The sequence below is a fragment of the Adelges cooleyi genome, unplaced genomic scaffold, assembly GCF_023614345.1.
Source record: "Adelges cooleyi isolate 19-005CV unplaced genomic scaffold, UGA_ACOO_1.1 ACOO_flye_CR_arks_rails_tigmint_CR_PRNA_30, whole genome shotgun sequence".
In the NCBI taxonomy this organism is placed as follows: domain Eukaryota; kingdom Metazoa; phylum Arthropoda; class Insecta; order Hemiptera; family Adelgidae; genus Adelges; species Adelges cooleyi.
Genome location: NW_026095971.1, coordinates 7,527,560 through 7,545,986, shown reverse-complemented (window position 1 = coordinate 7,545,986; position 18,427 = coordinate 7,527,560). Strand labels below are relative to the sequence as shown.

General features: G+C 33.8%; 1 long non-coding RNA gene across 2 annotated transcripts; it reads right to left on the bottom strand.

Moving 5' to 3' along the window:
* Positions 1-1,861: 1,861 nt before the first annotated feature.
* Positions 1,862-17,253, bottom strand: LOC126838500 (uncharacterized). 2 transcript variants are annotated; one of them, XR_007685703.1, is made up of 5 exons: positions 17,091-17,253; positions 3,253-3,326; positions 2,960-3,142; positions 2,828-2,885; positions 1,862-2,756 (listed from the first exon to the last, which is right to left on the bottom strand). It is a non-coding gene; the product is annotated as an uncharacterized LOC126838500 (long non-coding RNA). The 2 variants fall into 2 exon arrangements; XR_007685704.1 differs by lacking the exon at positions 17,091-17,253 and adding an exon at positions 14,555-14,792.
* Between the last annotated feature and the right edge of the window lie 1,174 nt (positions 17,254-18,427).

Below are 18,427 nucleotides of genomic sequence, written 5' to 3'. Positions count from 1 at the left end.
ATATTATAATTAAAATAAATCATATCAACTAATACATTGGTTACCGTGACGTGGCCGCGGTGTTTAAACACTGGCGATGCAACGCTTGACACGGTGACAAGTCATTCCAGTATAAAACATTATGCTCGCTTTGTAAGTGATGTCAAAATATACTTAAAACAAATGTTGAATAATTAAAAATACATAATATTGTAAATCGCAACGACCCTAAAATGCAATAGATGCCAGCATCATGAGCAGGCGGCAGCACTACTGTTTAGGCTAAGTGGATTATCGTGGTGCCTCTGTCGTCCACACGCTGTTGCCGCCAACCCGAGGGGAATCGTATAGGGCGTGTCGGGCGGGTCGTTGATCTTGGGCCAAGTGGCTTATACAGGGTATCCACATATACACACACACACACATATTCGATTATTTATCACACCATGTACATATAAGTATGCTCGTCTCTCTCTCTCTCTTTTAACTTCTCCGATACTCGTTTCCTTCAATAACTTTTTAGACATAAAAAATCCACATAATAAATTCAACGAGTATATTACTTATCTACTTTGGCCTTACCCGAAAAACAAGATAATCACACCAGAAGAAAACCGGTTGCGCACCACCGTCATACCGGTGCTAGGACGTAGATTGTAATACTAGTAATAATAATAATAATAATATATATATTTTAATAATGTAATGTTTTTCCCCTTTAATCAAATAATAATATAATGGTTTTGTACTCGCATATTATTATTTTCATAAAGCGTATAAAAAAAAAAAAATGTATACGTACAACTATATAATATTAAGGACTGTTATAGTGGAATGTATATGTATAAATTATACAGAGGTTTATCAAATTATATTTTTTATGTACACACTGTGTATGGCTTGTACATTGTGTCTATGTGTAATATTATGCTGTCCGGATGCGTTATTTAGCGCAATAAACTCTGTTGGCCGCGTTCGCCGATAAACTATCGTGCGTCGCGTTACCCGGTCGGTCGATTCGCATAAATTAATAGTAATTCATAATTAAAACGAAAGACAAATTAAAACTACTTAACATTATCGACAGTCATTTTGACTACAACATGTGTACCTACTGTTCAAAAGAGACTATCGAGAAGAGGAAACTAAATAATTGCTAAGCTATACTTATATACTTACAATCTGGTCTTTGATCTCCTGGACTCCTACACAAACCGCATGATGGACGAAAACAGTTTAATACTTTACATCAAATGCCATAATATACAGGGTGATCTATTTATCGCGAGACACTCATTTTCTCGGAAAATAACTTTTCTTTTTCTTGTTTTCTTTTTGAAAACATTTTTACTTAGGCTAATAAACAATATTATAAAATTACCAAGTTTTTACCCTTTTTAGTATTTTCCAGAGCGCTAACAACCCTTTAAAGAAAAATTGGAACTTAGAGTAAATATTATTTTTTAGTGTCTATACATATTCCTTAGATATTGACGAATTCGACAAGTTATACATATTATCCTTATAACATGTAGTCATCGATGAGTCATGGGTTTTAATTTTTTGTCCAACACTGATACAAACTATACGATATTAAAATTATATTTCAGTTGAATTTAATTTCGAACGTATCTACAATTACTAATTAGTATAATATCTATATCTTTAAACAAGTTCGATTACAGTACATACGTAATAAGTAATAGAAAATAATTATTTACATTAGTTGTTCTAATATATATATAAAAAATAATAAATGTGTTAATACTCTAATATTGGCAGTTGGCACTGATTTTTGTAGTTTGAGAAACAGCCTCTGTACTTTGTACCTATTATACGTTAATGGTCATTATAATTAGTTTTCAAACAATATTACCTAATAATTAATAAAGTCAATTATCTAATGAGTTTTCTAATCTTTTAAAATGGAGAAACCGGTATAATTCGTTGTAAGGATATGTTATTATTTTAGATGACATCTTTGGTAAAACACATATTTGTATCAATAATAACAATAATTATCTAGTTTGACAAATTATAAACAACAATATACAAGATTTTGTATATAGTATTATTTGAATTATGATTATTATGACCAACCTATGGCAGAAGTTCAGAGTTTGTGTATTACAAAAAAATCTGAAAAATTGAGATTGGTGTTAGGTAAATAGCCTGTTTTACTTAGCATATCACAGATCTGAGGTCACATCAATCGCTTGGATCTTAAAAATAAAACGATGTCTAAAAATTGAAACTTTAAACATTGTTTTTATAATCGTCTGTAAAATTATCCAAATTTCCAGTATCACAAGTTTTATCTTTCAATTAGACTATTAATACAGTTTACTCTCGATAATCCCCAAGAATATTCTATAGTAGGCAATATAAGAGTACTTAAAATTTAACGGTAGCTTAACACTACTGAAAATATAAATTACCTAAACTGCACTTAAATTTTAAAGTTGGACAAACAGCAATCAGGCGGTTAGAATGTCTTTGTCATTTTAAATTAGATACATTTGGCCCATTACATCAACTATAGTGAGTATAATATTATGTTCAAATTTCTTAATGTAATTTAATTCAAAGCAACGTTGTAAATGAGCGTCTGGCCATGTTAATACAATTAAAAATATAGATAATTAAAATAAAATAATTTGTGAAAATCTTCAACGTATCCCTTGAAACGTTTTTAAGTCGTTGGCGGTACTTATGATATATTCTAATCGGAACAGCAGTTATTCGGGTTACGCCTTTCCTGACCACAATCCGGTTACCTGCGGCAGTATAATTGTTTTAATTTTACTTAACTACCATTGCCTGTCATGTCGGATAGGTTACGACTTACATATTAAACGCCGTTGCAGTTTTTATTCTACACGAGCACTGTTTGAAATCCGCATCGTCTGTAATGAATAGGCAGTATACGTACAGTAGGTATAGGTAATTTCAAGCGTTATTTACAACCAAAACTGATTACCGTTTCAGGCGTTTCTTCACCATTCGCTTTAAAGGTATAACGCATGAACGGCGTTTCATCAAACGAAACCACACCTCCGCGTTTTGATTAAATAATAATTAAAAAACTCTCATAGGTCTTAAGTGAATGTGCATGATCTTCCTTTTAGGGTTGGATACAAATTCAATTCCGACCGTGGGGATGCTGTAAAAGACAAATTAATTAAATATTCTAGCTAAACTATATTCAACTTTCGTTGTAACGCTTTGAAATCCCCACGGCCCGCTGTTTTAAGTGATATCTGAAATACTTACTATGATTCTGCGATGGCAAAAACGGTATCTATATATGCATGAGTAGAATTATATACACTCAATTGGTCCATATCCTTCAATCAAAATTAATCACTTTATAGTATATACTTTATACATAATAGTTTAAATAACACTTATAATAAGTGATTCGTAACACCATAGAATTTGTGGTGGCGCTTAAACAATTTATTTTTAACAAAACAGAAACTTAAACGATATACGCTGTCTTAAAAGAACCATAGTGTGTAAATTTGGAGCAAGGTTATACGGTAATCTTATTGAAATTCAACGCGATCGTTAATGCCATACATCGTGTCCGAAAGTAAAATATGTTGTTTTTTTTTACTCGTTGACAGAGTTTACTAAAACGATCTAGGCATTCAGTGTAAACAGTGTCCAACGTTATAACCAGCGGATTACTTACTTATAAGAACGCCATATTTAAATTTAAAAAAACTTACACAACTAATATTACCTATATTAATCTAATCTTTTAGATTAAGAAAAAAAAAAGTAATGTATTGTAACATTATGTAAATTCATAAAAATATGCAAACAACCAACTAGAAAATAATATATCTATACAATCCGGGCAAGCATCTAAGCATCTCAGTCATTTTCACTAACAAATAACACTTGACGGAGAAAAAATAATTAAACATAGTAAAGGGAAATGGCAGTAATTATTATAGACAAAAAAATATAGAAACACTCAACCGTGAACTTCCAAGAAATGGAAAACGGGTTATTTTATGTTAATTAACTACATTTACTTCTAACCTTACATAATAATATGATCACCCTAGACGTTATAACACCATAGAGGGATGAGGGCGTAATGAACTCCAAAAGGTTTATCGTTTTATCCTAGCTTCTTATACGGATGAATATTTGTTCGGGTGGTTACAAATGAAAAAAAAGAATCGGGGTGAAGAGGAAAAGCCACCGAATACGCTTTATTTTATAGAATCGCACCCTCTTTGGAATTTTCAGAGAATATACGGGTTATATCGTATGAAAACGGGTGCTTAAAAATAAGTCGAATTCATAGGGGGATCCGGGATGTATAGTGGGAAGTCTCTAGCTCTTTCTCTCTAAATGATTTTTGTTAAGCACAGTTATATTACGTTTTTATGGGTACATAAAATGTAATACTGAATTAGCGCAAAATAAAAGTTGCAGTAAATGTCCGGCTGGTTTCTGAAACCTGCTAAACTCAATTATAGCATTTTGTTTTATTATATTCTATTTCACGCTTGACTTGTTTTCTGTTGAACGTTATGTACTAATCGCATATTTTTTAAATGTGATTAGCGTATACTAGCTTCACCGGGTTATAGCAGTTTACAGAGTTCTTTTGGCCACGGTTAGTCTTATATAAAATTAGCATTTTATCAAATCGTTATAAGCCGCCATCACACAATTACCAACGCTCGTTCGGTATGTACGTGTATATCAATAATATGAATTACCATTAAAAAGCATAAAGAAAAAAGGCCAAAGTCAATGGCACACGATTGCAATACTGTCAGAATAGCGGTCATTATAAATCGGAATGTCATCCGAGACCGATAAGCGCATAAGAACGTATGGTACTTGTTATCTAGATAAACGTGATAATGTAAACATTTGTAGCACAGGCCGGAAAACAAATGACAGATAAACTTTGATTATCTTTTAATAGGATAAAGCAGAGGTTTTAATTATGAATATAATTGTAATGGCGAGAACTGAATTTCTGAGGTAAACTGTGATTATTTTGTTGAAAAACATAGTAAATCTATGTCATTGAATACGATTGCGGTGAACCAAGAAATACCCCAATTAGCTGAGAAAAAAAAATTGTACCTACGTGTATTATAGCACCTTTAAAAATACGGGACATCCCAGTATGTGCTATATGTATTAGGCGTACGTTTTTCGGTGAATATTTAATGAGTGGGTCTGCTTGACGAGATCTGCTGATCGATTCTCACGGCCAAACAAATACAACTAAGTTCGTTGTCCGTAAAAGGGTTCAAAGGGTACTTCTTTTTCGTAACCGAGTTTTGTATTTAAATTTCAACCTATTTACATTTAAAGCGCGTTCTATTAGGTACTCTGTAGGGTTCACCGTGATCAGTGTGTTCTTGTATAAAAATGTTAATGAGAGTTATGTACATGCATGAGATTCGTGACTGTGGAAACCTTAGTATTGCACACATCTTCAACCGTCGATGGTTAAACCAAACGAAAATTAAAATAATCTATGGTAATTTCTACGACCCGTTTATTTTGTATTAAGTAGCCTGCACGTAGTTATTTATTAAGGAGTAAAAAAATAGGCAATAATTTATAAAAAATAAAACCGTTTAATTATGTTATTTCATTTTCTAAGTTAAAGTGTACTATTGCTGTAGTGTATTATTATTATTATTATTATTATTAGTGTATAATCGCTCATAATAATAACACTTATGTCAGTTTTGGTATTAAAAAAAATATTAACGAAAAAAAGGATGACGTCTCGTAAAATGATAAGATATTATTATTATATTTTTTTTTTTTAGAGAAAAAAGACTTTTAGACGGGTTAATTAACCACCAATTAAGTTTTATTAAGTTTAAAGATAAACAAAAAAATGAACAAAAATAATACGATATTAAAGCTCTCATTTCAGCGTAAAGAAGTTTGTATGTCAAAAATCGAGTGTTTTGAGCAGTGTAGGAGCACCAAGTTTTTCTTTTAAAAAAAAAAATCTAAGTTCTTTGTCGGAGTATCTTTGTCGTTGATAGTTTTGGTTAGGATATGATACTTAATATTAGTGTTCCGTAGCTACATAAGCAAAAGGGCGTTGTTGAAAATAGACTATGAAGAGATGAAGATTAAGAAGGAGTCAGGTGAATGAGAGGTAACGCATGTTCTTGAATAAAACCACGTTTGGGTCTGTTTACAGTGAAAACATAAATTTTGGGGTGGCGATTACGTTTTCGTTTAGAATGACTGTTGAAAATTGTATGTTTTAGGTTATGTTTTATTAATGAAAATTGTTTTTCATAATAAAAATCGTTCAACAAAAAAAAAAAACACATCTGTATAATAATATTTCAAAAAAATCGTTAATATTAATTGGTATATTATAATTTCCAATTATGGAGTAATAACTACTAATTCCTTGCAATCGGATAATTGCGTTGGAAAAAAACAAAATATCCCTAATTAGTTGTGCGGGTTTTTATAATTTCCTATTTGATATCTATATTAGAATCTAACGTTATTATAATAATATACAATCGTGTGTGCGCCACATGCATGAATAATTTATACAATCGATACGACGATGCCTAATAGACGTATGAGTCAATTATCAGGTTGAAGTAAAAAAAATAAAATCATTTTTTCCCAAAAGTACGATTATTAAAATTAGTATTTATATTAGGCATTGTAACATTTTGATTAAACTCATAGAGTGCGGCGACGAGCAGTTTTTTTGAACTCGTAATTGTAATATAATTTATATTGTTGTAAATAAAAAAGTAAGGCTTTTTCGACCAGGTTGAGAGTGCGTTGTATATTCTAAAGTCAACTGAACTCCCCTCTTCTTGTAAATATAATATTATCTGTTCGACGTTGGAGTGTTTAGACTCTGCTGCCGGGTATACATAAGAGTAAAGAGTTCAGAGTCCTTACTCGAAATTAAAAAAAAAAAAGGAGACATACTGCATTAGAAAAACTAGCACACAATCATAGGATTCATGAACGTTGGACGCATTGTTATGGTGTTTTTCGTGTCAAATCAAGATGCATCGTCACGAACCCGTCTGCCAATATAATAATAATAATAACACGAGTACTTATACACACACATATACAAACACATTAATATTATATTATATATATATATTTATAGGGGTGTCCCCATGACTCGTTGGCGTGGCCGTTGCCGCATATAATTTTGTTTTGTTTTGTTAGTTCCTATAACACCTTTAGGGTCTGATGCGGACAAACGTGAAATAAAAAACACTATGCACGCGTCTTATTGCTATCCGCGCATAAACACAATGAACTAATGCCTTTTGAGCGTGCTATCCTAACCGTACGGCGCGACCGTAGAGGAGAAAATGGAAACGGTCTCTCTCGCGCATATTATTAGTATAAAAATAATGCATAATAATGCGGGTACGTGAGAAACCGGCGGCCCTTACTATTATATTGTATAGTACATGTTCACCACCGGCTGCAAAAGGGGTTCTCCGCTGCGCTATCGTCTTGGTGTGTTCAAAGGTTCGGGACACGCCGCCGGTGGTTCGTCGTTCGTCGTTGTTAGGTTATAATAATAATAATGGTAATAATTATCGTTATCATCGTGAATCGTGCATGGCTTCTATTTTATAGCCGTTTAGTGTTGCACGGACCGAACCGGCTAGTGTCCAAAACGTTTAATTTACTAAAAATTGTTCAGACGGCAATCGCGTTCGACTCGTGATCGAAACGGATAAACGCAAAGTAGTCTTATCAAATCCGCACAAGGTGCTAGGTGAGTAACAACCGGTTATGCTTTTCGCCTTTCGGACAGTGACACTATCATTATTATTACTCGCAGCGATTGGACTGAAAGTTCTGAAGCAATCAAATCGAAAAAATTCCATCCTGACACAAGGAGAACTCATAACTCAGTGGATTGCTTTTTCGGAAACAATCGTTGATCAAAAAGTTTTGGCCAAAATGTTCGATTTTTTTCACGAGGACTAACGCATTGAACGAATGTAGAGCCGACGAACAAATTGGAGAATTTATATTATTACATATGAATATCGCAACTTATCTTAAATATCGTCGCCAAAGTGTGACGGTGCGTTTGGTTCTTTTAAACATTTAATTAGAAAATAAATATCTTACACAATAATACAATTTATGCCCGAAAAAGTCAATTAGCCGTGGGAATACATTGGTAAAAGCCTTAGATCCGGTTTTTCGGTCGCGCTGGGATTCGTTTCATCTGTTTATACGGATTCGCAACGGATTTATGAGAAAAACGGATTAAAGCAATCCAACCAGTTTTGTTCGCGTGTAACTTAAAATTGCGATGCAAAAATAATTGCTTGCGTGTACAGTAAATGACAATAATTAGGTACTGACAAGAAACTATATAAAATGATTTTTAACTGCACTTGAACATTTTACTGGAGAGCAAAGTGCAAACATTTTCAACAATCATAATAAATATACTCTTATGGTAAAATATTTATTAGTTTTTAGCTTCGGCGCATTGTTGAGACGGTGACTTAGATATTTATTTTGAGATAAAATATATGGGAATGTAAAAAATAAATAAAAATGTATAATCAAACTACAGACGCCGAAAAGCTAAATGTTTATTTATACGTACAACGTCTACGTGACGTCGACGTTTTAAATGCAATTTCAATTTACCTTTGACCTCCGATGACCGCATATTCGTTTCGAATTTTATCGTTGGGGCAGTTCGACCCAGCTTGTAAGTGAAGTTTAATCGCTCGACCGAAAGGGTTTTAATTAACGTATTGCCGCAAGCGGCAAAACAACGGCATACGTTTAAAGTTTAATCAGAGAGATAAAGCTATTTTAATAAAATAATACTATACATTTATACTACTACAGTATTTATAACTACAGGATAATAATAAGTCCTGCGGATCGACCACCGGAAAGCTCATGCGATAACGATGGAATAAAATTTTAATTGACGCGCTAAAACGTGTAAATACGGCATGTAACTGTAAAATTAAAATAAAATATATTTTAAGCAAAAGCTTGTACAAGAACTCATTTTTTTTAAGAGAGGTCAGTCTGTCAAACAAAAAGCTAATAATTGAATGTTTAAAAATATTCTATTTGTAATTCAATACAGATACACACTGTTTCAATCCATTATCGTTGTTTATAATTTAACTGAAAAACAAACATAATCATAACATTATTATACCATCAATGCAATTTGACTATCGTTTAGGTTCATATGTTAAAGGACTAGATCGACGATGCGTTTTAAGCGTTGTAATAACATACTATATCCTTAAATATACAATAGTTTAATATGGAAAACATTAGTTAACGATAACTCGTTAATGAATCGTTAAAATATTATAAACAAGCATACACACCCCTATTCGCTTGCCTTTGTCCTCTGCGCCGCCCCTCTCACTCTTTTCGGATTGTCAGTGTTCAGCGTTCGATATGTGTAATTATATCAGTAATTATTGTATTAATTATTAAAATACATATTGTATCGAGTGAGTGTTGACGCATAAAAGTAAAAACATAATGGAAAAAACATTGAACGGTTAACGACCGGGTGGTTTGCCGTGAATGTTAATCAGCCTCTGTGCGTCGTGTAGGATTATTAAAAATAATAATAGTAATAACGTACGACCACCATACACAATTCATGTTCAGATAATATTTACAGTCACTTAATGACGGAGTAAAAAAATAATAGTTTAGCGGGGAGGTTGGTCGTTTTGGTTAGATAAAATAAATAGATGTCATTATACGTACTACCGCAAGGCCTATAATATCCGGTATATAATATGTACAGTGCTGTTTGTCGAACCAATTCGTTCGATAACGACTTTATGTACGCGTATACCTTAACAGCAAATGAAAAATACAAACTGTAATTTTACTATCTCCGTCGCAATACACCTGTAACGGGTCTTAAGTGCAGACATAACGTCGAAGGTTCAATACATAAAATATCTATAGCCCATAGGTATGTATGCCTATTCTTTCGATTAAGTGCAACTATTTTTTTTTTTAAATATTTTTATACAACAGAATAGAACATACTTTTCTTGCAATACTGATACCTAGCGAGAATCCTTAAAAGCCAACCCGATAAAAGTACTAGATATACTTTGCACAACAAGTTAAAATAGTAAATAATGTTTAGCGAATTCGCATTCTCAGACGAATAAACGTTTCGGAGTAAACAGGAACGGTTAGATAATTTAACCGTTACAGTACATAAATAGTTTTTCGTTCATTAATAACTTAAAATAGTTGCTTTGTTTTTTGGTTCAATTGTACAGATTTGTATAAAAAAAAAACAGCTGATGACTTCCGCTAAAACATTCTATGAACATTTTACATTCGTTTCTTTATGATAAAACGCGATGTTAATCAGGGGCGCATATCGTTTTAAAAAAGCGAGGGGGGCTTAAACACCGATAATATTATCAACCCCTTGTCCCAAGTAACTTAATGTAAAAAACATAAACAATTTCGGGGGTGCTACTTTTTAAAGTGGGGGTGCTAAGTACATTTAAGTCCACCTCAAATTGCGCCTATATGATGTTAGTGTACTTGATTATCACGTTTGTGTTTCGATTGCGCGATTTGCTTAAATTGATCACTGCTAAATCGAATTGATCGAAACCCATATGAGTAGTCTACTCGTTGCCGTATTGAGAGCGAATGGAAAAATATAAATAATAAAAAAAAGGGTAGAAGCGCGTATCCCGGGAGAACAGGCGTCTCTTGGCATGATGGCAGCGACGACCGTGTCCCGCCCCCGAACCGAAAGCGTCCCGACGTCACACAAGATGGCTGCCGTTTCCACCCCCGAAAATCACTTGCACGCGATTTTCTGACCTTTGTTCGGAGCGAGGTGAAATTAAACTGACGTCACGAGACTTACACAAAAAAACAGCCGCGGTGCAAGTTGCACATTATGGATTTTTCTCGTTAAAATAAAGCCCACCAAAATGAGAGTAAGAGAGAAAAGTTTAAAATAATAATAATAATAATAATAAAGAGCCGGCGAGGCGATGGTTGCGACCGATGCAAATTAAACCGCACCCTTGACATAATTTCCATCACCCCCGCCACCACACCGCTTACCGTTCATCATCATCATCGCCACTGCCGACCCCACACCGTCGGTCCGGGTTCATTAAACCCTCGGTGCACTACCAGCAGGACCCGCCACCACCGTCTGCTGACCTTGGTCCTTGTTTTTAACGATCCCCCCCCCACCACTACCCCCGACATTGACCAACGCAACAATCGCCACCCCTCAACGATAATTATACACCGCGCACAGACAATATTATAAAGTTTGTATACTCACCACGGTATATATTAATATACTACAACACCGAGACACGATAAACGTTTACCATGATGACAACAATTGTAATTCATTATTGTTTTTTTTATAATTTACTTACCATATTATTATCTTTAATCAATAGACAATAACAGTATCGCTGTTAATGGCTTTGTTGTTGAAAACGTTCAATTGAGTTTCAATTAGAAGATTAAGTTTTTAGGAGGAGATTTAGACTGGAGAATGCAGGCATCGCATAGGGAAAACTGGAAGCAAGGCTGTATGACGGGATGGTCCTGGTGGCCAATTTACCTAAGAAGAAGAAGAAGAATATTCTTTAAAGCCATTAGGTGTATCTATAGACAAAACATTTTTGAGAGTTATTGTGACCGGTTTCTAAAATTCCTAAAATTTTAAGACTATATCGATACCACTTGTGTGCTTCAACACAAGTGCTATGTCCATTTTTTTCAAAATCGTGATTTTGGGTATCCCTGAATTCGTGAAAAAAACTGAATCGAATGAACACCAGTGGTATGTCCAAAGAGCATAAATAATTGATCAACTACAAATAATCGTGAAATTCGATATCCTTTGGGGATTTTTTTTAAGAATTCAAGAGTTAAACACCCCTACCTCAAAACCATAAAAAGTGGACATAGCACATGTGTGCTTCAAGGTATCGATGTATATGTGTAATAAGGGCCTCAAATACACCTATTATTTGACAAACGGGAATAAAAATAATAATATTAATTACTTTAAAGTTGTGGCAGGCTTTATTAAAATATTTGTCGTAACTATAAAAAAATATCAATTGCAGGTTGAAGGTCTGGTCGAGTCCAAAGTAAAAAAAAAAGGTTGAACTTTTTCTTTTATACCTTTGTTTAACTGTAAATTGAAATTTTTATAGCATAAACAAAATTTCAATCGCAGTTTTATGTTTGGAATCCACCAGACCTACAACCAGCACTAGTAAAGTTTATTCAGTTTTGTTTTTTTTTTATTTAGTACGAAATGTTTTATCAACTCCCACCCATATTTCTTTTCGTAGCTATTTATTATATCTTATTCTCAATTTGTACTTTTTGGTATCAAACAGAGGACCGCATATTATATCCTCAGCATCTTGTTTTCGGACGTTATCAATCCCGATCCAATTATCTTTGCCAGTGGCTATATTTCATAACAGCTATAGATCGGGGTTGGTCCTACCACCACTATACAGAGTCTTTCTTCGTTAGCTTCGAAATGTGTACTCCCTTGCTTACGTATTTTTTATTTAGACATCGTCCCGGCTATTACTTTCTCCCTTCGGTCCCTAACTGTCGTTAAGGTCGGTCGATTTAAATAGCTAGACCAAGAATGTCACGAACTTGGCATTATCGTTTAACGTCCGCTAAATGTATAGAGGTATAAAATATTATTATTATTATACGAAGCATAAAAAAAATATTGGTACCGCTCGAGAGTCATGACAAAACAGCGAGAAACCCATTTTCTGAGTGCCTAATGGACTCTGTCGACGTCGCCACAGAAGCCGAATTACTACCTTGTCTGTAGGTTGGGCATTATAAGCTCTTAGTGGTTTACATTTTCCTCGGAATTCGATTTTACACCACCGTCGTCACCCCCCTACACCACTTGGCAGGTTTATTATATTGCAAGAGAACGTTCTTGTACCCCCTTCCTCCGCCCGTGAGTTATTTCTCGAAGAGAGAAAAACACATTTCACCACAAAGTGTATACAAAATATAATATTATATGTCAGAAAAAAATATATTTCCATGAAATAAAAAAATGTCGCTTTTCACGCTTATATACGATGGCGGTATTTAAAAAGAAGTTTTTAATTCGAGTTACATTCGTATTTAATGTAAAAATATTTATATACCAAACAAACAAAAATACTTTTTTTTTAGATTATTATGCGATGGAAGTTCCTAGAAATACTTTTCAAAAAAATAACAATACGCCTTTAAGCATTGAATAAACAATGAATACCATTCTTTTTTATCGGCGATGCTTTCAACATACAATACATCAAACAAATTTGAATACGATATACATTTTACACAACAGTGAGCAGTACCTAGGGATTTTATCTTTAACGTAAATATAAGGAAAATCGAATTCTTTAAACTAGGTACAATAATAATTACTACTGCCGCCTATTGTAGATTTACACACGTGTTAAAACTTAATAAATGTCAGTTAAACTGGTTGTAATCTAAACTAAATAATTTATGTGGAAATGTTTTTTGATTGTCTATGGATAAAGGTTAGTTTTTTTAATCTAAAACAATAAGTTGCATTTAATCGTCTCTATATGCGATTATATTAACATATTTAAAATATTATGTCTATAATGAGCAATTGATAGATTTCAAGACAAAATTTTGACTCATAAAATAAGATATGAACAGTCATAAAAATGAACACAAAATCCTTCTCGGTAGTTATGGGTTAGAAGCTAGTGTCCTTAGTTGTATTAGTTTGCAACATGTCCAGGGCTCAAGAAGACGCTACATAGGGTACCACCGCAGAACAACAAATAGCGAGCATTTATCAAGTGCCAAATTTGTATTGTGTGGTGCAACAAAAAAGGGGAGTTGGACATTTTAAAAATCACTTTTTTTTAGCAACAATAAAGAGTATACTTTGACATAATATATCGGATCGATTATAAATATATACATATGTTATTATACAAATATTATTTTTTTTAACAAAGACCCAGGGCGATAACTCAATACTTTTAATGTTATAATAAATGTACAAAAAACCATCCAAAATGGTACTTAATAACATTTTGTGAACTGCCTGTCATAATAATTATAATGTTATTAAATCAAGCGTATAGTACTTTTAAGTATACTGTAATGTTACTGATCAGTAAGCGTTCCGACATTTATTAAGTAGAGAATATCTTCTTCTCATCTATCGCATCGAAGCCGAAAAAATGTAGGCAAAATTATTTGATTGGTGTTATGTTTCTCGTTGTTATTTCAATATATTATACTTATGTTTTAGGGTAAAATGATGATTTCGATATTAAGTTACGACGGTCGACCGCCGGAGAGTTAGAACAAAACATTATGTTTTAATAACCAACAAAACACCACAAAACAAAATCGGTTTAATAGGAAATTTAATAATTCTAGGTTATACTGCAATCACACGAATTATTATCCAAAGGACAGTTATTTAATGGTATGCGTATGGTTGACGTACCCGACGATGAATATTTAACCGAAAGACTGCGCATCGCATACGGCTCGACCTCGACTAATTATTTCAATTAAGCTCAATGCGTGTGAACGACGACGTCTCCGTTTTCTTACACACATAAGTACACATTTTATATTTTTATATATCATTATTAACGTGTGTGCAAGTATATAAGGAGAATATCGTAACGTGTACAAATGACGGCGTCGAGCGTATATTGTTTGTCATCTGCTGTGCATATAATAACACGATGTGTTCCCCGACCAGCCGTCCGCGAAGATAGACTGTGCCGCATTTTTTTATGTTTGGAAAAAAAATCGACAAAAAACAGACAGATAACGCGGCATGAGGTAGAATTTTTCTTTTCTCAAACCAGCCGTCGCGACCTCCGCCGAGAGACGCTGGCGCGTTCGCCACGTGCACGACAAATGTCAGCGGGAGACAACCACGCTATTATTTTAACATAATTATATTATATTAACAACGTTTTACAGGGGGTCGGTAGGGAAATATCCTACGCACACAAGAACGTCTTATTCTTATTTCTATAATTCAATCCTCTGTATCATCTCTAAACCACCCTCATCGGCTATAACAAAGAGTGTTTCGATCAAAGCTGACTATCCAATCTCTAGGATTTCTCTAACTTTCCTTTTCCTTTAACCTTCCTTTATTTTCTATATACTATTTATTTTCTTATTCTTAATTTGCGATTGGATGGTGTTGGCCATGGATCAAGAATCATAATTATTAACAAAAATATATTATTTACCTAAAAAATGTTTAATAATCACCTAAAACAATGGAGTAATAAAGAGATTTATATAAACTTCTATAAGTATATTTCAATTTTCATAGTTATACAAGGTGATAATTTTATCGTGAACCATTCAATATCTCATAGGGCTCAATTACAAATTAACACAATTACCAAACATTTACTGCTTTTTAGTATTTTCTAGAGCGCTATTAACTTTTGAAACTTAAATGAAAACGTGGTTTTAACTTTTTTAGTTGAAAATAATATACTAAAAATGTTGACCGGTTGATAGCCAGTTTTGAGCAACTATTTTCAAAGTTATAGTAGTTTAAAAGTTAGGACGGGAAGGGAACTGCGCGCAGTTAAAATTAATACTACACTCCACCTGTCTTACTGCCCTGAACTTGAAACTTTCATAACTTGATGACAAACTAAATTATTTTTTCACGTCTTTTCAATTGGTATGCCTTGTTAATCTCCGTATTCCGTATGTGTATTCCGAGTTAAACTATGTTCTGTATCTTTTTAATGATGTTGACCTCTCAATGGTATGTGGTGGGGGGGAAGGGGGCGCAGTCGTTTTTTATAGGCCTATGTTTCGTTCGCAGATTGTCTATAGTATCCATTCGCCTGCTTTTCTATGTTTGCATACGGTCGCTAGAGGTTATCGCATGTGAATAAAGCAAAACTCGTTGGCGTATTTAAAAGCCTATAAAAAGTCTGCTGGATAATTTACCGCCGGTATTTCAATTACGTTTAATAATGCAATTATCGCTGGGTGCCTTTATATGAGCGTGCACGCGAGAAGAGATTGACGGAGGCGGTGGAAGTCTTGCGGTTATAATAATTACAAGAAACGTCCATGGGCGGTTGGTTGGCTATCTCCTGCATACTATCTCGCGGAGTTTATGGTATCTTTTAATTCTCAATTAACACGGAAAAGGTTTTTTTAAGTGTAAGTTTAACGCGGCTAACGGGTGCGCGCGCTCTTATAGGGCACGGTCATTCCCATATAATAGTTTACAATTAAACGGTGACTTTGCTGGCCCGTTATCGTGACTAAGTATTGCGCAACAATGGCAAATAAATCAGCATATCGACACGCGGTAATTGCCCGCGGGATCGACTGGAGGCGTTTATAGATCTTTTTATGCGTTTTAGATAATTTATAGGAAAGGAGGTATAGTTAGATATTATTTTTTATTGGTTTATCATAATCAATGCGCCTGACGTAATCAAAACTCTTGCTTAAGTATGTCACGGTGAAGCAAAGACCCTCAAAGGAAATGCAGATTTGTAATGATTGGTTTTTTTATATACAGGAAGACTTAAGATAGCATTGCACCTTTCCTCTACAATAAAGTTTGTTCATATAACGGATAAGCCATATTTTATAAGACTAATAATTCTCAGAGATGTGGGAATAAATAATCTCTACGAATCAAAACGAAAGCCTTTCGATAAACGATTTGAGTATGTTTGGCGGGAAAAAGAAATATACGAGACTGGCGGTTCGCATGAAAATAAGTAGGTCTATGCGAGTACACCTAATAGATTATAGGAATTAGGAGATAAATATTACTGAGTGCAAAGTAGTTAAAGTTGATGTAACAAGTAAAGCAGTATCAACGAGTTGTATTGCTGAACGCTCGTATATGTAAAATACGTTTAACGTTGAGTAGCATGAACATAAAAATGTTTGACCCGTTGATTTTTAATTAATTGTTTGATGAATTCATTTTTGAGCAACTATAAAAATAGAAAAATCCTTAAACTGACTTTTAATTTCAACTTTAAGATCGCTGATTGTTTATCAAAAAATTAAATTCCTGAAAAAATAACGATTATTTGGTTCAAATGGTTTGAATTTTATGACGAACATGAATTAGCTTAATATCGTCAGTTAAATCTATACACTTAAGACTTTCGGTAAAAATCGCTTGAACTATAATAATATTTATACTTGTTCCATAAGAGCTCTTGAAAAGTTATAACACTGCCTTGAAAATACGGATTTTATAAATTGATGTAGTTATTTTAATACAAATGAATATTGAACCTAGGTGTGTTATTATATAATATAATTTTTTGCGCGTGCGACTTATCGAGTTTCACATGCGTATAATACTATGGCGTATTAAATTACCACAATGTATTTTCCAAACTGATATACCTACATGTGAGTAGCGAGGAAAAAACGTTTTTTCCCTTTATTTTTTTATTTTTATTTAGCATAATATTAACATATTATTCTGATCGTATACATGTACATAAATATAAGTATTAGGTGGTGCAATTTTGAGTTATAACACTGTAATAGTATATTTATTATATTTAAATCGCGTGGACGCCTCAGCACCCTTTAAGAAAAATTCTTCTATGTCGCGTCTAATTCTATATTTTTTTCTCACGTGATAAAATATAATTAATCGCATGCATGCATATTTTATATTTGTGTGTATGTGAAAAAAATGCTCCTACTGGTGCTGTGTAGACTATGCATAATATTATACTACATAGTGACTACGGGATACTAGTCGGCCATAGGTATGCAAATGCCTCGAGCGCGGATGAATGAGAAAGGCTGAAGGTTCCCACAGCCAAGTCGGCGGCGGCTGCGGACCATTGAACGAACGCGGGACGTCTTATATGTTATTCTATTAGTATGCCACCTGCGACGACCACAAAGGCTACAGAGGAGTTAAACATTATTATTATAATAATAATAAAATTATGCAAAACATCTTTTATCCCTAAAATTTGCATGCGAGTCGGTGGTGCGCGGTGTGTGAAACGCAAAATCCATCGGCACACGTTATTATCATTATAATACAATTTAATGTTACAGTGTTTATTTTTCCACGCCGACTCTCGTGAAGCGTCCAGAACGGTAAGGTTAGGTTACGAGTATTGCCCCGGTAACGGTATTTTTTGTTTGTATGAATCGCGGGATGGTCCTTTTTATAGATAAACGTGTCCCGTTCGTTTCCTTTGCGGATAATATTACACATATACACCTTAAGCCATGAGATCGTAGTATCTTTGTACATAGCTTAACCCCTTTCCTACCAGAATACCGTTATAATGGCAAGCCACATTAGCATAATATTGTGTAT